This window comes from Lissotriton vulgaris, chromosome 7, assembly GCF_964263255.1.
Source record: "Lissotriton vulgaris chromosome 7, aLisVul1.2, whole genome shotgun sequence".
NCBI lineage: Eukaryota > Metazoa > Chordata > Amphibia > Caudata > Salamandridae > Lissotriton > Lissotriton vulgaris.
In genome coordinates this window covers 488,314,520-488,331,929 of record NC_141695.1, presented here as the reverse complement: position 1 = coordinate 488,331,929, position 17,410 = coordinate 488,314,520, and positions in this window count along the sequence as shown.

The window sequence follows — 17,410 nt, the reverse complement described above, 5'->3', positions numbered from 1 at the left end:
ATATTTATGCTAGAGGTTGCCCAGGAGGTCAAACTTCACCCACTATAGCCTTACTCGAGGTGGTGCTAGCAGGTATCCCCCATTGTCTAGCATTATTGTAGGGGGAGATTTTAACTGTACATATGAACCCCTAAGCAAAGAAGATCTCCTGGGACTTAATGAAGAGGATTCTAGACAGTCCATCCCGCCTCTAACCATAGCGCCAATCAGATAATGGACGCCAAGAGCAATCCAAATAAATGTCCTAACACTAGAATATAACCTACGTGCCCTGAATGGTAGGACAACCTCAAACCCAAATGGTATGATGACCTATAACAGATTTAGTTGTCCATCCCGTATTGATTACATTCTGCTTGATACCGGTTCCTGGAACAGACTAGTTGACATGGAAGTCAGACAGTCACAGGATAGCGATCATAATCCACTTTGCATGGAAATAAGATGGGGTAATGAGAGGGAAGCATTAAATGCCCCACTTATGATCACAAAAGAAGTAGTTCCATCTAATTGCAAACACAGATTAAAGTGGAACAGGGTGATGTGCCAAGAAGATAGTTTGATCCGTATTAAAGAACTAGTAGAGGCAGAAACTAGGGAACTCCTATCCCATACCTCCGCCCAGTCAACCAAACAAAGTCTGAATTTTATAGACTCCTACAAGAGTCTAATAGAGAAAATTGGTTCATTCTTCACTATAAGAGATACTAGTGGACCAAGGAAGAAGAATCCACCAAAAAGTGGCACCCTATGGTATACAACAGGTTGTAGGGAAAAGAGAATGGCTATAGCAAACGCCATTAGGAGAAAGGACGCTATAGCAGTTAGGACGGCTAGAAGGGAATATAGCGATTGCATCAAAAGTGCAAGAAAGGACTGGGAGGAAGAATATTGGCAACAACTTAAGATCGCTGCCAGTTCGAAGAACTCTACCCTGTTTTGGAACTTGATAAACAAACTTGACAGGAGAGAAGTAGAGCCCCTCCCTAACCATATAACTGAGCAACCATGGCATTCCCATTTTTCAAATCTGTATTGTGGTGAAGATGATTTAGTTCAATCATGGAGGGTACAAAATAACTTTATTAATGAGGAACTTACACCTGTAGAACCCTTTGTAGCCCGAGAAGTTTCTGATGCTATCAGGAGCATAACACCCTCTAAAGCGGCAGGCCCGGATGGGTTACCGGGCGATCTATATATACATGACCCTAAGCTGTGGTCAGATTTTATTGCTCCTCTAATGAATAGAATCCTTCATGGATACCCTGTCCCTGACTCGTGGAGGGGTGCTGAAGTTGTTACTATCCATAAGAAAGGCGATAGGGAGGACCCTGCCAACTACAGGTCGATTAGTTTAATCGACGCTGCTCAGAAAATAGTTGGCAGGGTCATTATAAATAGAGTAGGTATGTGGCTAGAGGAGGGGAATATACTGTCCCACTTCCAGGCGGGTTTCCGCCAGAATGTGGGTACTATGGACCATGTTTTCAGGTTTTGGGCAATATACTGGAAATCAGTAACCATTATGAAGGGGAATTTATATCTGACCTTCATAGACCTCAAAAGCGCCTTTGATTTGGTGCCTCGTGATAAACTCTGGAGGGTGCTGCTGGAAATGGAGTTCCCGCGTTACCTCCTGGAGTTTATAGTTAAACTTCACGAAGATAATTATGCTAGAATTAGATGGGGAATGAGGGACAGCTAACAGGTGAATAGGGGGGTACGTCAGGGCTGTGCGATGGCCCGACATTGTTCTCCCTCTTTATCAATGGGGTGGTAGACCATTTGAGGGAGGACAATGCCGATGCTCCGGTCCTGGCGGGGGAGAAAACACCAACCCTCCTCTTTGCAGATGACACCCTCCTGTTGTCCAAAACCCCCTCAGGGCTAGAGAAACTACTGGACAGATTCAGTCTATTTTACGATGATCGTGGGCTGACCATTAATACATCCAAAACCAAGTTAATGGTGCTGACCCTTCAAAAAAAGCAAAGAAAATTAATTTCACCCTTAATGGGTCGCCTCTTGAGGTGGAGGAGGATTTTGACTACCTGGGAATCAGGATTAACAATAGAATGAAATGGGACTCCCATGTTGCCAAGATGCTGCTAAACCTCAAGAGAGTCTCGGGAGCCATTCTGAGGAGTCAGCGTATGTCAGTCAGCAGGCCTATAGCCCCGGCTCTAGCTGTATATGAAGGGAAGGTGCTGTCCTCCGCAGTCTATGGGTCGGAACGGTGGGGCTGCAAAAATGTCACCGATCTGGTTAGAGCCGAGAATAAGTTTATAAGGGACTTAGTTGCCGTTACTATCTCAACCCCATTGAAGCCCCTTTTTCATGATATGGGCAAACGCTCGATTTTAGACATAGTACGCCTTCGCCCTGTGCTGTTCTGGGTGCGCCTGAGAAGGACCTCAGAACTAGCAAATTATGCCCTGGTGATGGACGAACTGCTATCCTTGAATAGTGTGAATAAGATCCAGTGGCTAAACAAATTGAGGCAAATGGTCATGAAGCTGGGATTGGCTGAATCCTGGACCTCACAGTCCCCTCCTCCAAAGCAAGTTGTTAAGAAAATGCACTGGGAGTGGGTACACACTGAGGAACAGAAGAGTACAAAATGGGGAGCTCTAACCACACAATTTTTGGAGCATAAGCCCACTAGGAGGTTTGAACCATTATTAGATTTCATCCAAATACTAAAAGACAGATCAATTCTTTTTCAAATGAGGTATGGGACACTACCCCTTAACAAATTTATTAGGGGATGGAAAGGAACGCGGGTCTCAAATGGCACCTGCCCAAGCTGTCCATGTGAGACCGAATCCCTACCACACTTTCTGTTTGGTTGCAAAGCATACAAGAGGGCGAGATCGAGATGGTTGAAGCCAGTATGCAGGGAGTTGGGTGTTAGAGATTTTAGGGTCGCCCTCCGCATTCTCTTAACCGATACAACATCTTTATTTGTTGTATGCGGAGTTGCAAAGTACCTATCAAGTGCCTGGCTTACTCGCACCAGATTGCTAAATACTAATAAAGTATAGATCCTGCATGTACAGAAAGCCCACATGTATATTACCGTTGTTGCACTTTAGTACCGCTATCAGAGTTGTTTTTAAAGTGTAAATAGTATTTTTATTGTTTTTTATCTTATGAATTGTACATTTTTATCATATATGCCATTTTATATTAACTTGAATGTTTGTACATTTATGATATGATTATATCGAATAAAGTATTACAACAACAATAATAGGAAAATACACCTTCGCTAGGGAAGGATCCTTGCACCTTTGCTTTGTAGATTTGTCAAGTGCATTTTATGGGAGACGTTGGGAGGGATGGGAGCCCCGGAGGATATTATTAGTTTCTTATCTCAAATCTATGCTCGTCTATCCGCAAATATACGTTATGGAATACATGGGGAATGCACAAAGCACTTTAATATTACACATGGAATAAGACAAGGCTGCACACTTGCACCTCTTCTGTTTTCACTTCATATAAATGGCATTGATATTTTATGACAGAATTTGGGGGTAGATGTCCCAATGATCGGTAAGCGGGCAACACCCCTATTATTGTACGTCGATGATGCTGTCCTAATTTCAAGGACAGCGAACGGATTACAGACCCTGATGGACAATTTTACTAGTTTTATGACGGAAAACATTTAAAAAGTAACCTGAGTAAGACTTTGGTTATGTCCTAAGGTAAAAAGAATATTAAAACAAAGTCACATTATATTAACGAGACATTAATAGAGAGAATGTTTACATTTTCTTACTTAGGGATTCTTTTTAACAGTAAAGGTACTTGGAATACACATATAACTCTATGCAAGTTGAAATTTGTGAAATTGTTGGAGGCTATTTTTAGATTCACCCAAACAATTGGTAAAAAATCCGTACGGGAGATTCTCAAGCTATACGGAGCAAAGTGCATCACCGGGAGTTGTTACGGGGGAGCACTATGGGGCCCAGACGGATACTTTGCCATTACAAATTCTTGAAAATAACTTTTTAAGACGTTTGTTAGCCGTACCAGCCTTCACCCCTTTCATTATCTTGCATAGAGAAACCGGAACACCTTTCATTATCTTGCATAGAGAAACCGGAACACCATATATACACGATTTGATCAGCATAGCCGCCTTAAATTTGTGGCACCGTATCTGGACTAGGGAAGAAACTCGCTTTACGAGGGATATTATTTTAGACTGTTTGTCCCAAGACCGATGCAAGAAAATACCTTGGTTGAGTTATATTAGTGGTCTCTTAGAAGAATGCAACTTGCCCCTGAATGGAAATCAACCTGAAGACATACAACACATCAGTAAGGTTGATTTGAAAAGGAGTCTCCTGAATGTTAGGACAGCCTTAAGAGATGAGGTTTCAGGTTCTAAGAAAATTGCTATATCTTATCTTAAGGGACCAATCGCCATGGGTCTGCAGCCATACCTCGTTTTTATAACTAAGGTACAGCATAGATTCTACCTAACCAGACTACGGATGAATACACTACACTATCTTTTTGTTTTTCCTAAAAGGGGCAAGTGGTGTGCTAATCTTCTAAACTGCCCGTGTGATGGTAGATCCAAACAAAGCAACCTTCAATTTTTACTCTTTTGAAAGTTTTATATAGAAATTAGAAAAATGTATCTCCGTCCAATTTTTAAAGATAATTGCCTGTAATCCTATAAAACTTCTTTTAATTATTAACGGAATTTGGAAAAAATACCAGTCTGCAATGCAGTAATTTGTTAAATAATGTCAGCAAAAAAACAAAGGAATGAACTGGTTCACTTAGAAAAATTGAACTAAGAATTACTATAGGTATACATGTATAATGATTGTGCTTATTTTAATTATGTTAAGATGTTGTTTCTTTTGCATATTCTTGGTTATAAATGGATTTTATTGTATTTCATAGAATGCTTTTATGGACATTTTTTATGATCCTAATAAAGCTTGATTTGATTGATTGATTAAATACATATTTCTGTGTGTGTGGATAGAGGGCTTTCCAGGGCGTATTTGCTCTTCTTGCAAATTCCTCACCTTTTGAATAAATTCCCCCAACAGTCACAAGACAAGGTGTGGGTGCATGGCTGTTTTTACCAAGAACTTCTCAAAGAACCAGCGAGCGAAATGACTTTCCATTCTCCCTTCTGAGTTCAAATGGTAATGCTACGCAAAAGTGTAGAGGGACACCCAACTCACCACTTTGCAGATGTGTGCTATGGGAACTCCTGTTGCCATTGCAGAAGTACAAAACTTGCTCTGGTGGAATGAGCTTGAATACTTTCTGATGGTTCTTTGTTAGCCAGAGCACTGCACATCGTAATTCATAGGATTATCCATCTTGATAATGTCCTCTTATGCACTTTCTTGCCTTTCACCTTCCCCATATAGCCCACAAACAGCTGATCATCTAGCCTTAACTCGCATGTTCTGTCCACGTAGAAGCTAACTGCTCTCTTATGATCAAGACGATGCAGTCTGTTCTTACTTGGTTGCCTGTGGATGAGTGAAGAAGGTTGGGAGTCTGCATGGCAGTAAGGCAGCCTTGGTTCTTAACACCAATCTGTTAGGACTGAAAGAAATGAATATATGTTTGACACTAAAAGCTTGCAATTTGCTAACACGTCTAGCTGATGTGTTAGTGATCAGGAAGACTGCCTTAAATGTGAGTAACGTAAAGGACAACTATGTAATAGTTCAAAAGGGGAAAATAAAAGAAACATGAGAACCAAGTTGTAGCCCAATTGAGGCATCCTAAAAGGGATTGGTGGAAACTTGTTAATTGTCCCTTTAGGAACCTCATAACTATGGATGGTTTGAAAAGGGACAGCTGGTCAGGTAAACAAAGAAAAGCCGAAAAGTCTGATAAGTGAGCTTTAGCAGTACCCACTGCGCCCCACTGCTGAGCTAGTGAAAGGACAAACCTAAGATGTTAGACAGATGAACCTGAAGAGGGTCTACTAAGCTGTCTACATATCAATTGGTAAATGAATTCCATCTGCCTCAGAACACTATCTTGGTGACATGACTGTGGGCACATAAATTAATAGCCACACCTTCAGAAGGTAAAGAAAGAGATCTCATGTTGCCCGTTAAATCTCTAGAAAGACAGGTGGAGCCTTTAGCAGTTGGGATGGAGAACCCGCCATGTGACTGCAACAAGAGGTCTACTCTGTGAGGGAGACAGAGCGGAGGGCACAGGGAGAAGCGAATAAGGTCTACATTTTACACCCTTTGTGGCAAATCTGGGGGCAATGAGGATTACTTGGGCCTGATCAAGAAAACATTTCCTCAGAATTTGAGCAATCAAGGGAATGGAAGTTCAACTTCAACTGAAACATGTCCCCCAATGCTCCCTGCATCGGAAACTAGAGGTCACAGAATTTCAGGAATTGAGCGTTCTCGTGAGTGGCACATAGGTCAATATCAGGAGTCCTCCAGGCTGGAATATGTCCTGGATTACTTCCGATTCCAGATGCCACTTGTGGTTGGCAAGATGATTCTTACTGAAACTATCCAGTCCGGGCTTGCAATCTTGCCGCAGACCAGAGCAGTGTCAGACAGCAGAGAGGAGCGGAGCCTGCCTGCGGAGCCAGCTAACCAGCTACTGCACAGAGAGACGCCGAGAAAGGCAACACGGTGAGCCCTGCAACCTCACTCCTGCCCTCTCCCCCTCCCTTCCACCTGGGAAATCGGTGGAGGCACGAGAAGCCGCGGGAGAGTCCCGAAAAACGGGAGCGAAAAACGGAGCCGCGAAAATCGGTAAAAAATCCGAGGCCGGCGTAGCAGGTGGGACCAGTGGGACCAGTGGGGTCTGGGGGCCTGGAAAAATCCAGCAATTTCACGTCCCTTGGGCCCCCCCCAAGCCTCATACTATAGCTAACAGAGACTCTTCTGACTGCCACCGGGTGCTCCCTTTAGCATCTTGCTGCCTTTCAACCCACGGCTCGCGGGAGCCGGTCGAAGGATTGTCAGTGTCGGATAGTCGGATTGCCTGACCAAGAGGCAACCGCCGAGGGATTTCTACAGCATCAGGGACTGCGAGGACCAGCGGGCACTGCGTTACCAAACTCGCCGCAGCTGGTCCTCCTCCCGCCCCCTCCCGCCTGGATTTTAAGAGTGGACTCAACTGCAGAGGCAGACGGCAGCTGCTGGAGTGGCCGGGAGAGAGGCTGTGAGTTAGCGGCCCCCACGAAGTCCGTTCTGCCCGCATCCTGCAGCTGAGGCATCGAGCTGCAGTCAGCCAAGCAGTGCAAGCAGTGCAAGCAGTGCATAGGCGTTGCTCAGCGCCGAGGGAAAAAAAAAAGACGCAGCTGATCACTTTTTTTTTTTTTTTTTGGTCCCTTTAACCCCACCATGAGGCAGCCTGCTCGGAGCAGCATGTTTTTATCTTGAGAGTCGGGCTGTGGAGAAAGCCATCGGCAGGTGGGATAAAGGAACACAGCCCTGCCGCACTCTGAGGCTGTACTCATTAGCGTGCCACGCCGGTTTTAAGACTCACCTGAAGCTGCCTTAAGCAGCCTGTGCGGAGCGGCGTGCCTTTGAGCTCAGAGTGGTGCAAGAGGGCGTTTGTGTCTGAGAGAATCAAGAGCAGTTTGAAGCTGCAGAATCCAAGGCTTACAACAACTCTTTCTCATTTATCAAACCGAGATCAGAGGTAGAGTTTGGGCTCAGGGGGAGAGGCCCTCACGAGTCCACTCCGCAACGGAAAAAAAAAAAAAAAAAAAAAAGAAAACTGTATTAAGACCAAACCAAAAGGGAGCGCGATGAGATCTGGACTGATCAGGCAACACCCTAAACCTAACTCCACTCTGAGATCGCGGAAAAGAAAACTGGGGAAACCCGAGACAACAATCCCAACAAACCCGATTAATCCCAAGGAACCCGGGTCAAGTGACCAAGAAAAAACAATCACAAATAATATAGAGGTCTCATCTCTTACAGTAATGGAAACAACTAAGTTGACCCTAACTCAATCGCTAAACATTAACGGTCAAGTCAAGGTCCCCGCCGCCTCACCTTCCTTAACTACTGCCCTCCGGCTACCACAACAACAACAACCACAAAAACAGGCACAGTCCAAATTTTCTCAAGTACCTCAAATGGAAAAATCCTTATCAACGGACCCAGCTAATCTTGTAATGATTGACGGCACACCGGCGAAGAAAAGGATATGTTCACACCAACCTAAGATTTATACAAAGTTCGCCTTTCTTAAAGACCCGGGAACAGCCATATTCTCAATGACTGGGAACATCAGAGGTCTTCAATCTCCACTTTTAAAAGACGAGCTTGACTCCAGCCATATGATCAGCAGCCAAACAGGCTTATCCACCCCAGTGGAAACTCAGTGTCAACCCACTCATGAGATAGCGACTGTCATTCCCATATCAACTTCGCCGAAAATAAGAAGACCAGTAGCACTCATCCCTCAGGAAGTTCTTAAATCAACCCCCTCCAAAACGTGGGGATTGACGTCCGCTAGTCAAACCACCGAAAAAGGCTGGATTATACCAACTGAGGCAAGGTCTCCAAACACAGCGGCCGACTCACATCCAGTTCAGCAGTGTGAGACCCACTCTAGCAAGACCAGCCCCCATTACCTCGGTAAACAAGACGCTACAATGGAAATCAAGGTTTTGATACATAAAGAGGACGAAAGGGCAATTCAACAATCGCCCCATCCAGTTAGCAGTTCTCCAAACCCAACAAAAGACATCAGAGCGATTCGAGTAAAATCACCACTAGAAATTGAAGAGCAACAACGCGGTACCAAATTGCCGCCAACGCTATTCACCTGCCCGGCTGCATCCAAGTCACTCCAGCTAATCTTAAGTAGCACCACCGACCACACTATGGCGATCAATAAGCCTACAGTGCAAGGGGCCACCCTGGGCGGTATCTTATTATCGAATAATGATTTCTCGCCCACAAAAAATCTCCCTGACAATGACAATGATAATGACATGTCTTCTATAGCCGCACAGGAGTGGGAAGAACTAGTGGCGACCTATAACCGTCATCCATCTGAATGGAAGCCCACTGCCGATGCTTTGCCAAGATCCGAGAGAAGTCACAGCCCAGGAAAAACAGCTCCTGAATCAATTTGGGCGACAATCTTAAACACATTGCAACTCTCGGCTACAGCCCTGGAATTTCAATCTCAAAAAATGGACATACAGCTCTGTGTTTTACAGACAATGGCTGACTCAATTTCAGGAATTGACTGTAAAATCGCTGAACTAAATGGCCTCATAAGGAGAGGTCAAGATGCCGTCCTTGCGGCCCAACCAACATTATCACAACCACTATCTTGTGATCCAATTTTAGATAAACTTTCATCTTTACCATCGATGTTGGGGGCACTAATAAGTGACCTAAAATCAGCAGTCTTACCAACCCATACATCACAAACCTCCGACTCACCCTTAGATGTCCCAACAACACAAACGGACCTATTTGAATATCCTATCGAGCGGAGGTCAAACATCATTTCATCTTCAACCGAAATATTACCAACCAGACCGCTGGGATCTGAGCAACCCATCACGACTGCCATTACAGTCACACCTTTTTCAACACTCGTCCAGGAATCTTCTAAGGCCCGTAGAAAGAACAAAAGGAAAGGAAGGAATCGGGCACAAAAAAGCTCAAATAAGATGACGGTAATATATTCTAATTCCTCCCCTTTAGTAGCGTCTGCTACAGAGTCTGTTACAGAGTCCCCAACAGCCAACGTAGCACAACCCCCTCAGTATAAGGCATCCGGAACTGCATCTCCTGTATCCCCAGTGGCTCACTCAAAAGCAACAAGAATGGCTTCTACGAGACCTGCACAAAAAAAACTTAAGCAGAAAACCTTACAATTCACAAAAACTAAAGTGGCAGAAAACTCTATTAATCCGGAACCAACATCACATGAATCCGTCCCAACACGAGGAAGAGTGGATACCGCCGTAGCTAACAACACTGAGTCCTCCTTACACTCGACACCTACATCGGTTAGTACCAACGGTAACCCGCTCATAGCTAATAAACAACGTGAGCAATCAAACGCTTCAGTCATACCAGACCCAAGCAACCTTTCTCAATCAAATCAACAGGGTGTCAAGAGACCACTGTCGGACTCAACCAAACCACTGCTTGTGAACAGTCCAACAACACACATAGCCAATACTCAACGCGAGCAATCAAACGTTACAGTCATACCAGACTTAAGCAACCTTTCTCATCCAATCCAACAGGGTGTCAAGAGATCACTGTCGGACCCAACCAAACTACAGGTTGCGAACAATCCAACCCCAATTCTCTTCATCCCGGAATATACATCTCGTGGCAGGAGTGACATATTGAATAGGGGAAACATAATAAGGCTAATGCATTCAATACCAAATTTATCAAATATCAGTTCATTTGATCTTCTGGCAATAGAATTCCAGCCAAACACCGATCCTCTTCGCCCTGAAATCACAAAAGCAACTTGGCTCTCACTTGAGACAGCACTTAAAATTATGGAAGAAATAGCGACGTTCCAGCTATGGGGAATAGAGCTGAGACTTGAAGAAAGACCTCGCTATCCTACTCCTTTTCTTCCTTTAGTCAGATCCCCAACACAAAAAAGCACTACTTCAATATTAAAAGGAGCGAGAAGCAGCTCGCCTAGGCCGTGCTCCAGAGACCTAGAAAATCCCAACTCTGAACTAAACCAAAAGTTTAGTAGCTGTTCACCACGTAAAACTGGTCATAATTGGAACTTAATTCAACGCACATTCACAAATTCCACTATTAATAACTGACAGAAAGAGGGAAACATGGACATTAGAATTTGTTCTTGGAACATCAATGGTTTGGCGTCCAAAAGGAATGACCCCGAGTTCCTAGAATATCTAACTACATTTGACCTTATCTTGCTCCAAGAGACCTGGGAAGAAAAAGCATTTGAGCTCCAAGGATTCACGTCCTGCTGTATTCCAGCAAATAAAAACTCAACCTTTGGCCGAAGATCAGGCGGTCTGATGCTTCTTGCATCTATATCATCAATAGGTGAAACCGAGGCAATGGATCTTTCTATCCCTCCCCCAAGTGTCATTCAGGCGGTAAAGGTCCCACTTTGGTTAAAGAAGCAGCCCCAAGCTGTAACCATAATTAATACATACCTCCATCCCAAAGACAAACAAAAAGGCGCGAAAGACCTAGTCAAACTGATGGAAAAAATAACGGAGGAAAGCGAGTCTGACTTATTCATCCTGACAGGGGACTTCAACATGCTCCTAATTAATAAAGAGCAACCTAGCGACCTTACTCGGGACCTGAACGTTGCATGGGCCGTGCCGACACAAGGCCACACAAAAAACAAGAACTTAACGAAGCACTCAAAACTTCTACTTCGTCACTTGGAACAACTCAACTTAAGGGCCCTGAATGGCCGCTACCCTGGTGATGATCCACCAGTTGCCACCTTTCATGCGAATAATCAATCTTCCCATCTCGACTACATGTTCACATCACTAAACATACTCTGTCGGGTAAAGTCCTTTCGAATAGGTACGACCGACCTCAGTGATCACTTGCCACAAGAGGCCACAATAAATGCCACTTCCCATCTGGGACTTGAAACATTCACAGGCCTCGAAACAGACATTGCCCCAAATTTAAGGCGGCTTCGCTGTACCGCCGAGAACATCGATTCAATTAGCTCCATGGCGAAAAATCTCTTTTCCCAAGCCACCAGCTATGCCCCCAAGGGATCGGACGTCTGGGACACTTTCATCAAAACCATCAGGGAGCAAATGGTAAAAAAGGTTCCCACCAAGCTACATCACCAACAGTTGCCCCTTGGTGGGACTCGCTCATGTCCAGAAATGAAACTACAAAAAAGATTAGTAAATCAATTACTGAGACAATTGCGAAAGGACCCCACAAATCATAGCTTGCAAACTGCCCTACGGGAAGCTAAAACAAAATTGAAACGGACAAAATGGGGCAACCAGCAGCGAAGGAACGAAGATCTATGGGCGAAACTAGTGCACGAGGGGAAGCAGAAGAACAGCTCCAGATTCTGGCAAATGGTTAAAAGAATACAGAATCCTGACCTTCCAGGTCAGAACTCGCACATAACGGAAGAAGTATGGTCGAAATACCTACAGGAGCACTTCAACAACGATGGGGCCATAGACAAAGTTACTACAAATAAACCTTCTTTAATACCTACAAAACATAACAAAAAAGCAAACCTCAACCACTACACCCCCACAAACCCCCGTGAAATGGGGGAACACATTGCCTTGAATGCACTAAAAACTGATAAAGCTAAATTGGATAAAAACTTAACAAAAGCACTTGAGTCAGGGCCCAAGCCAATTCGCCCATCAGACATCCAACGACAAACATCAAGGGGGCGACCAACTGGAGCTCCTGGGCCGAATGGCCTACCACCTATGCTCTACAAATCAGATGCTGAATTTTGGAGCGCAGCCTTAGCACCAGTGTTTAACAGTATCAGACTCACACAGACCCTTCCTGAGTCCTGGCACGGTTCAATCATTAGCCCGATACATAAACAAGGTAGCAAGAGGCTTCCAAACAACTACCGCCTCATTGCTCTCATAGACGTGGAGGCAAAATACTTTGCTGGCCTTATCCTGGAGGAGTTAACATCATGGGCAACTGAGAATTCCATCATGCCAATTAACCAAACGGGTTTCTGTAAAGGCCAAGGGACTACAACCAATCTAATGGCACTATCACTGCTGATGGAAGCAGCAAAAGAAACTAAGTCATCTCTATTCTTTTCATTTATTGATTATACAGCTGCATTTGACCACGTGGACCGAAACAAACTTTGGATGAAATTGGACAAACTGGGAATACCTAAACACCTATTAGACGTCCTAATACTGCTCCACACAAACACCTGGATTAAAATTAAACTTGGGGCTGGAACGCATCTTTCAAAACCCATAACGACAACAAAAGGACTGAAACAGGGATGCCTACTTGCACCGATCCTATTCAATCTTTTTTTAGCCGACTTACCTGGGCAACTAGACAAATGCTCCAATCACGCACCAAAACTAGGGAAAATCATCCTCTCAAACCTGTTATATGCGGATGACCTGTTGCTGATAAGTCGGACTCCAATGGGCCTCCAACATCTTTTGAACATAACCAATGCCTTTTCAGAAAAAAATGCCCTACAAATAAACTTCAACAAATCAAAGGTGATGACTGTGAACTATAAGATAAAAAAGAACCCCCGCTGGTACTTGAATGGCGAAATGCTTGAGCAGGTTACCACATATAAGTACCTGGGAGTAATCCTGGACTCAAATAACACCTCGAGGGCGCAGTTTAAATCCTTGCGAGGGAAGGCTATAATGACTTATATGTCTCTAAAAACATTGAAGGGTAAATTACCTGATCTGACACTGAAACCTCTTCTCGATCTATTGAGTGCCAAATTAAAACCGACTCTCACATATGGGAGTGAATCACACCATGGTAAGGACGCGGCGTTACTGGACACTCTTATTGCCAATTCATACAGGGCTATTTTCAATCTTCCCAAGTACGTTTCCCCGGCTCAGATACGACTAGAATTCGGTATCTTGAAACAAACTCTAGAGAGGCGGAGCGTGTATGCAACAAACTGGCATAAAATTCGCAACGCAGATGCTGGATCTCTATGTGCAAACCTATGGGAAGAATTACTTCGGCACCGCAATCTCGCGCCGAGAGCCTACTTATATGATTCTCTCAAAGTTCTAGGCCTGACTGAAACCTGGGAAACATCAATGGATCTCTTGTCCTTTAAAAAAGTAGCTAAAAAATCAGCTAGCATCATCTCAGCGATAGAAGACAAGAAAGACCTAGCAAACCGAGCACATGGATGGCTAACGGTGGGAGCTTATGAAAAACTGCGACCACAAGCGTACTTCAGTATTGGCATGAAAATAAATGTTAAAGAAAAATTCCTAAAATTACGACTTGGTGTAATTCCCATACTTCCACATCTTCCACCTTGGGAGAGAAATAACCCGTCACAACAGTGTCGCATGTGCAAAACCGGCAAGGAAGACATAATTCATGTGATTTGCATCTGCCCTAGCATAAAGGACCTGAGGTTCAATCTCTTACGTCCTTTTTTTAACTTTTATGCCGTCCGGACTTGCAGACAGGCAGCCATATTGTGCTTTTCTACTAGCGACACTAAATTGAACTGTCAAGTTGTGAAGTTCTTTGACCTAATAAGAAAGAGACTTAACCATGCCATATGAACTTTTAATCCTATGATGCTAACCATATAACTGTTAACATCACTGTAATTTTATGCACCTTATTTTTTGTTTTTGTTTGTACGTTAAAGCAAAAATTACTATGGATACTTTTCAATTTTGTAAAGATTTTAATTAATCATATACAAATAAATTTTTACTTACTTACTTACTTACTGAAACTATCCACTAGCACATTGAGCACACCTGCAAGGTGATGTGCCACCAGGCAAATCTAATGTTCCTGAACCCAAGACTAGAGTCTCAGAGCTTCTTGGTAGAGAGGTATGACCCTACCCACCCCTGCTTGATGATATACTACATAGTTTATTGTCCATCAAGATCTGAAAACACTGATCACTGAGGGAATGGAGGAAGACCTTGAGTGCCAAAATTATGACCTGTAATTCCTAGAGGTTAATGAGCAATCTCCGTTCATCTAGGGACCAGGGACTTCTGAGCTCACATTCTTCCAGATATATTACCCACTCTAGAGTGGAGGCATCAGTGATAACTGTTGCCACCGGAGGGATAGAGTGAAATGGACTTACTTGGGATAGATTGCTGTCCATCCTCTACCACTGTAAGGCCACTAAAGTGTTTCCAAGGTGCATGAACCACTGTCTGCAAAGACATCATTGGAGTGCCCTCATGTGTCAGCATGCATAGGTGATCAGAAGGATGAAGGAGGATTGCAGATCGAAGCGGCATAAGACCATCAGGACTGGAACAATCGCTCCATTTTGAAACATCACAATCATAGCCTGGATGTTGTGAACCTTCTGAGAAGAAGGAAAGGCTCAATTTGCAATGGTATACCATCCCAACCCTTCCAATTTATCACGTCTTCAAGCAAAGCATTGCTGCAAGATACCTTGCTGCTCTGCACAAAAGGGAGAGAGAAGGAATGTGCCATATTTAACATTATTTGGCATATTCCTGTCCTCTGTTTGTGATGGCGCAACATGCACTGCTTGCACCAGAGCAGGCACCCTTGCACAGGGGTGCAGTATTGTTTTTGTGCAGGAAGGGGCATCTTCCTGCACAAACACAACGCTGAAAGACACTTCCCTCAACTAAGTGTGTTGCAGAATGCCGAACACTTAGAAAGCGGAAACAATAAGAATATATAGACATATTTCTCCTCGCTGTACCTCCCCTGGGAAGGTGTAGAATGTTGACACATTCCCAGATTTATTCGGGGAATGCACCAAAATCAATGGATGGATGCATAGAAACATCCAAGCTTCACCCATGGAACGCCTTGTCAGGGCAGAGTAGAGCAAGGCAATGACTTGCGCAGCCTTTTGTTAATCTAGCCAGGCTTGGTAAATCTCATTCTAGTTTTGTGTAGCCCTGCACTGCCTTGCGCTGTGAAAGGGCAATGCAAAACTTTGATAAATATGCCTCCGGATGCACTGTAAGGGAACTAGGGGAGACATAGGATTGTTGATGGAAAAGTTCATATTGACCGACAACTTGTCAGTTGTGTGCAAATGGTAGGACACATCCCTGGTGAGTTGGCTTTTAGGAGCCAGTTATCCCGGTAAAGGAATTCTGGAATTAATTGCCACCTGTGAAGGTCTGAATCTACCACCACCACTTTTGTGTAGACTGGAGGAGCGAAGTGAGGTCAAATGGGAGAACAGCAAACTAATACTGTTCAGATCGGACCATGAAGCATAGAAAATTCCTGTGTATCCGCAGGATAGGAAGGTGGAAGTAGATATCTTGCAGGTCAACAGACACAATCTAGACTTCCATTTCCAGTGCTAGAAGAACCAGAGCTAGGGACAGGATCACTAGCCCCTCTCCTGCTCTGGAACACACTCCACAGTACCCATTACTAGTAAGGTCAGAACCTCTTGCTGAAGGACAGTCAGATGGTCTGGCAGGAGTACTGGTAACTGGAAGAGATGGTTGGGGGTTCTGCTGGAAGGATAGGCCATACTCCTTTCCACAATCTACAAGACCCAAAGGTCTGGAATCCTCAAAACTTGTGAAAGGTCTGAGGGGTCCAAACGTGTGAAAATGGGATGTCTGTCCCCAAAATGACTGTGTGTGTTCGGACAAGGGTAACTATGGCTGTTTCCCTGTAGTGGTTGGGGAAGAAGAGGAGGAGGGAGAAAGGGGTAGAGCATCTGTTCTTCCCTTGCTTTGTCCTCTTTACTATTTGCAGAGGGAAGATCCCCTGTTGTTGGTGCTGCTGTTGGGTGTATTGCTGATGGCCCCAAAAGTAAATCCCCTGCTGAAACCTCAGATTATATTGTGGGAAAGGCATCAGGTGTTACCTTGCTTTGTCCTCTCTACTATTTGTAGAGGGAAGATCCCCTGTTGTTGGTGCTGCTGTTGGGTGTATTGCCGATGGTCCCAAAAGTAAATCCCCTGCTAAAACCTCAGATTATGTTGTGGGAAAGGCACCAGGTGTTAGCTTGGAAAAATAACAAGTTTGCACTACTAGGCTCTCCAGGGATGGGTGAGACGAGAGGAAGGTGGGACCTCCTGGAAATGGCTTATAGTGTCAGGTATCGGTTCCTGAAATCTCAGTAGAAGTTATTGTTTTTTTCAAATAGCTAGACTATGTTCTGTTAGGGCCTTATTGAAAGGAAGTAACAATTCTACTGTATGAGGGGTTAAATGTACAACCTCAATAAGGGGGTCTGATCTTTGTTTCTATGGACGGCACTTGGAGGTATTAGCGACTCTCCTAATGACCGAGTGGTATGAATGAACCTCTGGTAGGGGCAAACCCGTTAGAGAGAGAAGCTCCCTCTCTGGTGAAGTGTCAATACCACTTGCATCTTTCAGGCCTGTAAAGTCCAGGTCCAGTGTATACTAACCATCCTAATCATCTGCATTTAGATCTGAGCCCCAAAGAAGAAACTGCCTTCTTCTATTAACCTTTGGCCTCTCCTGGAGCGATAAAGTTGATGGTTAATAAATGGAAGAGAGTCTGTTCGAGTGGTCAGCTGAACTGGTGGAGTCAGAAGAGGTGGAAGAATCAATAGTAGCAGCACCAGGGTATTGCCAGTGGCGTTAGTGGAATTAGAGACGTCATCTGTGGCACCAGAGAGGTGTTTTGGTCTGGCGCTGAAGGCGAGTAAGAAGGGC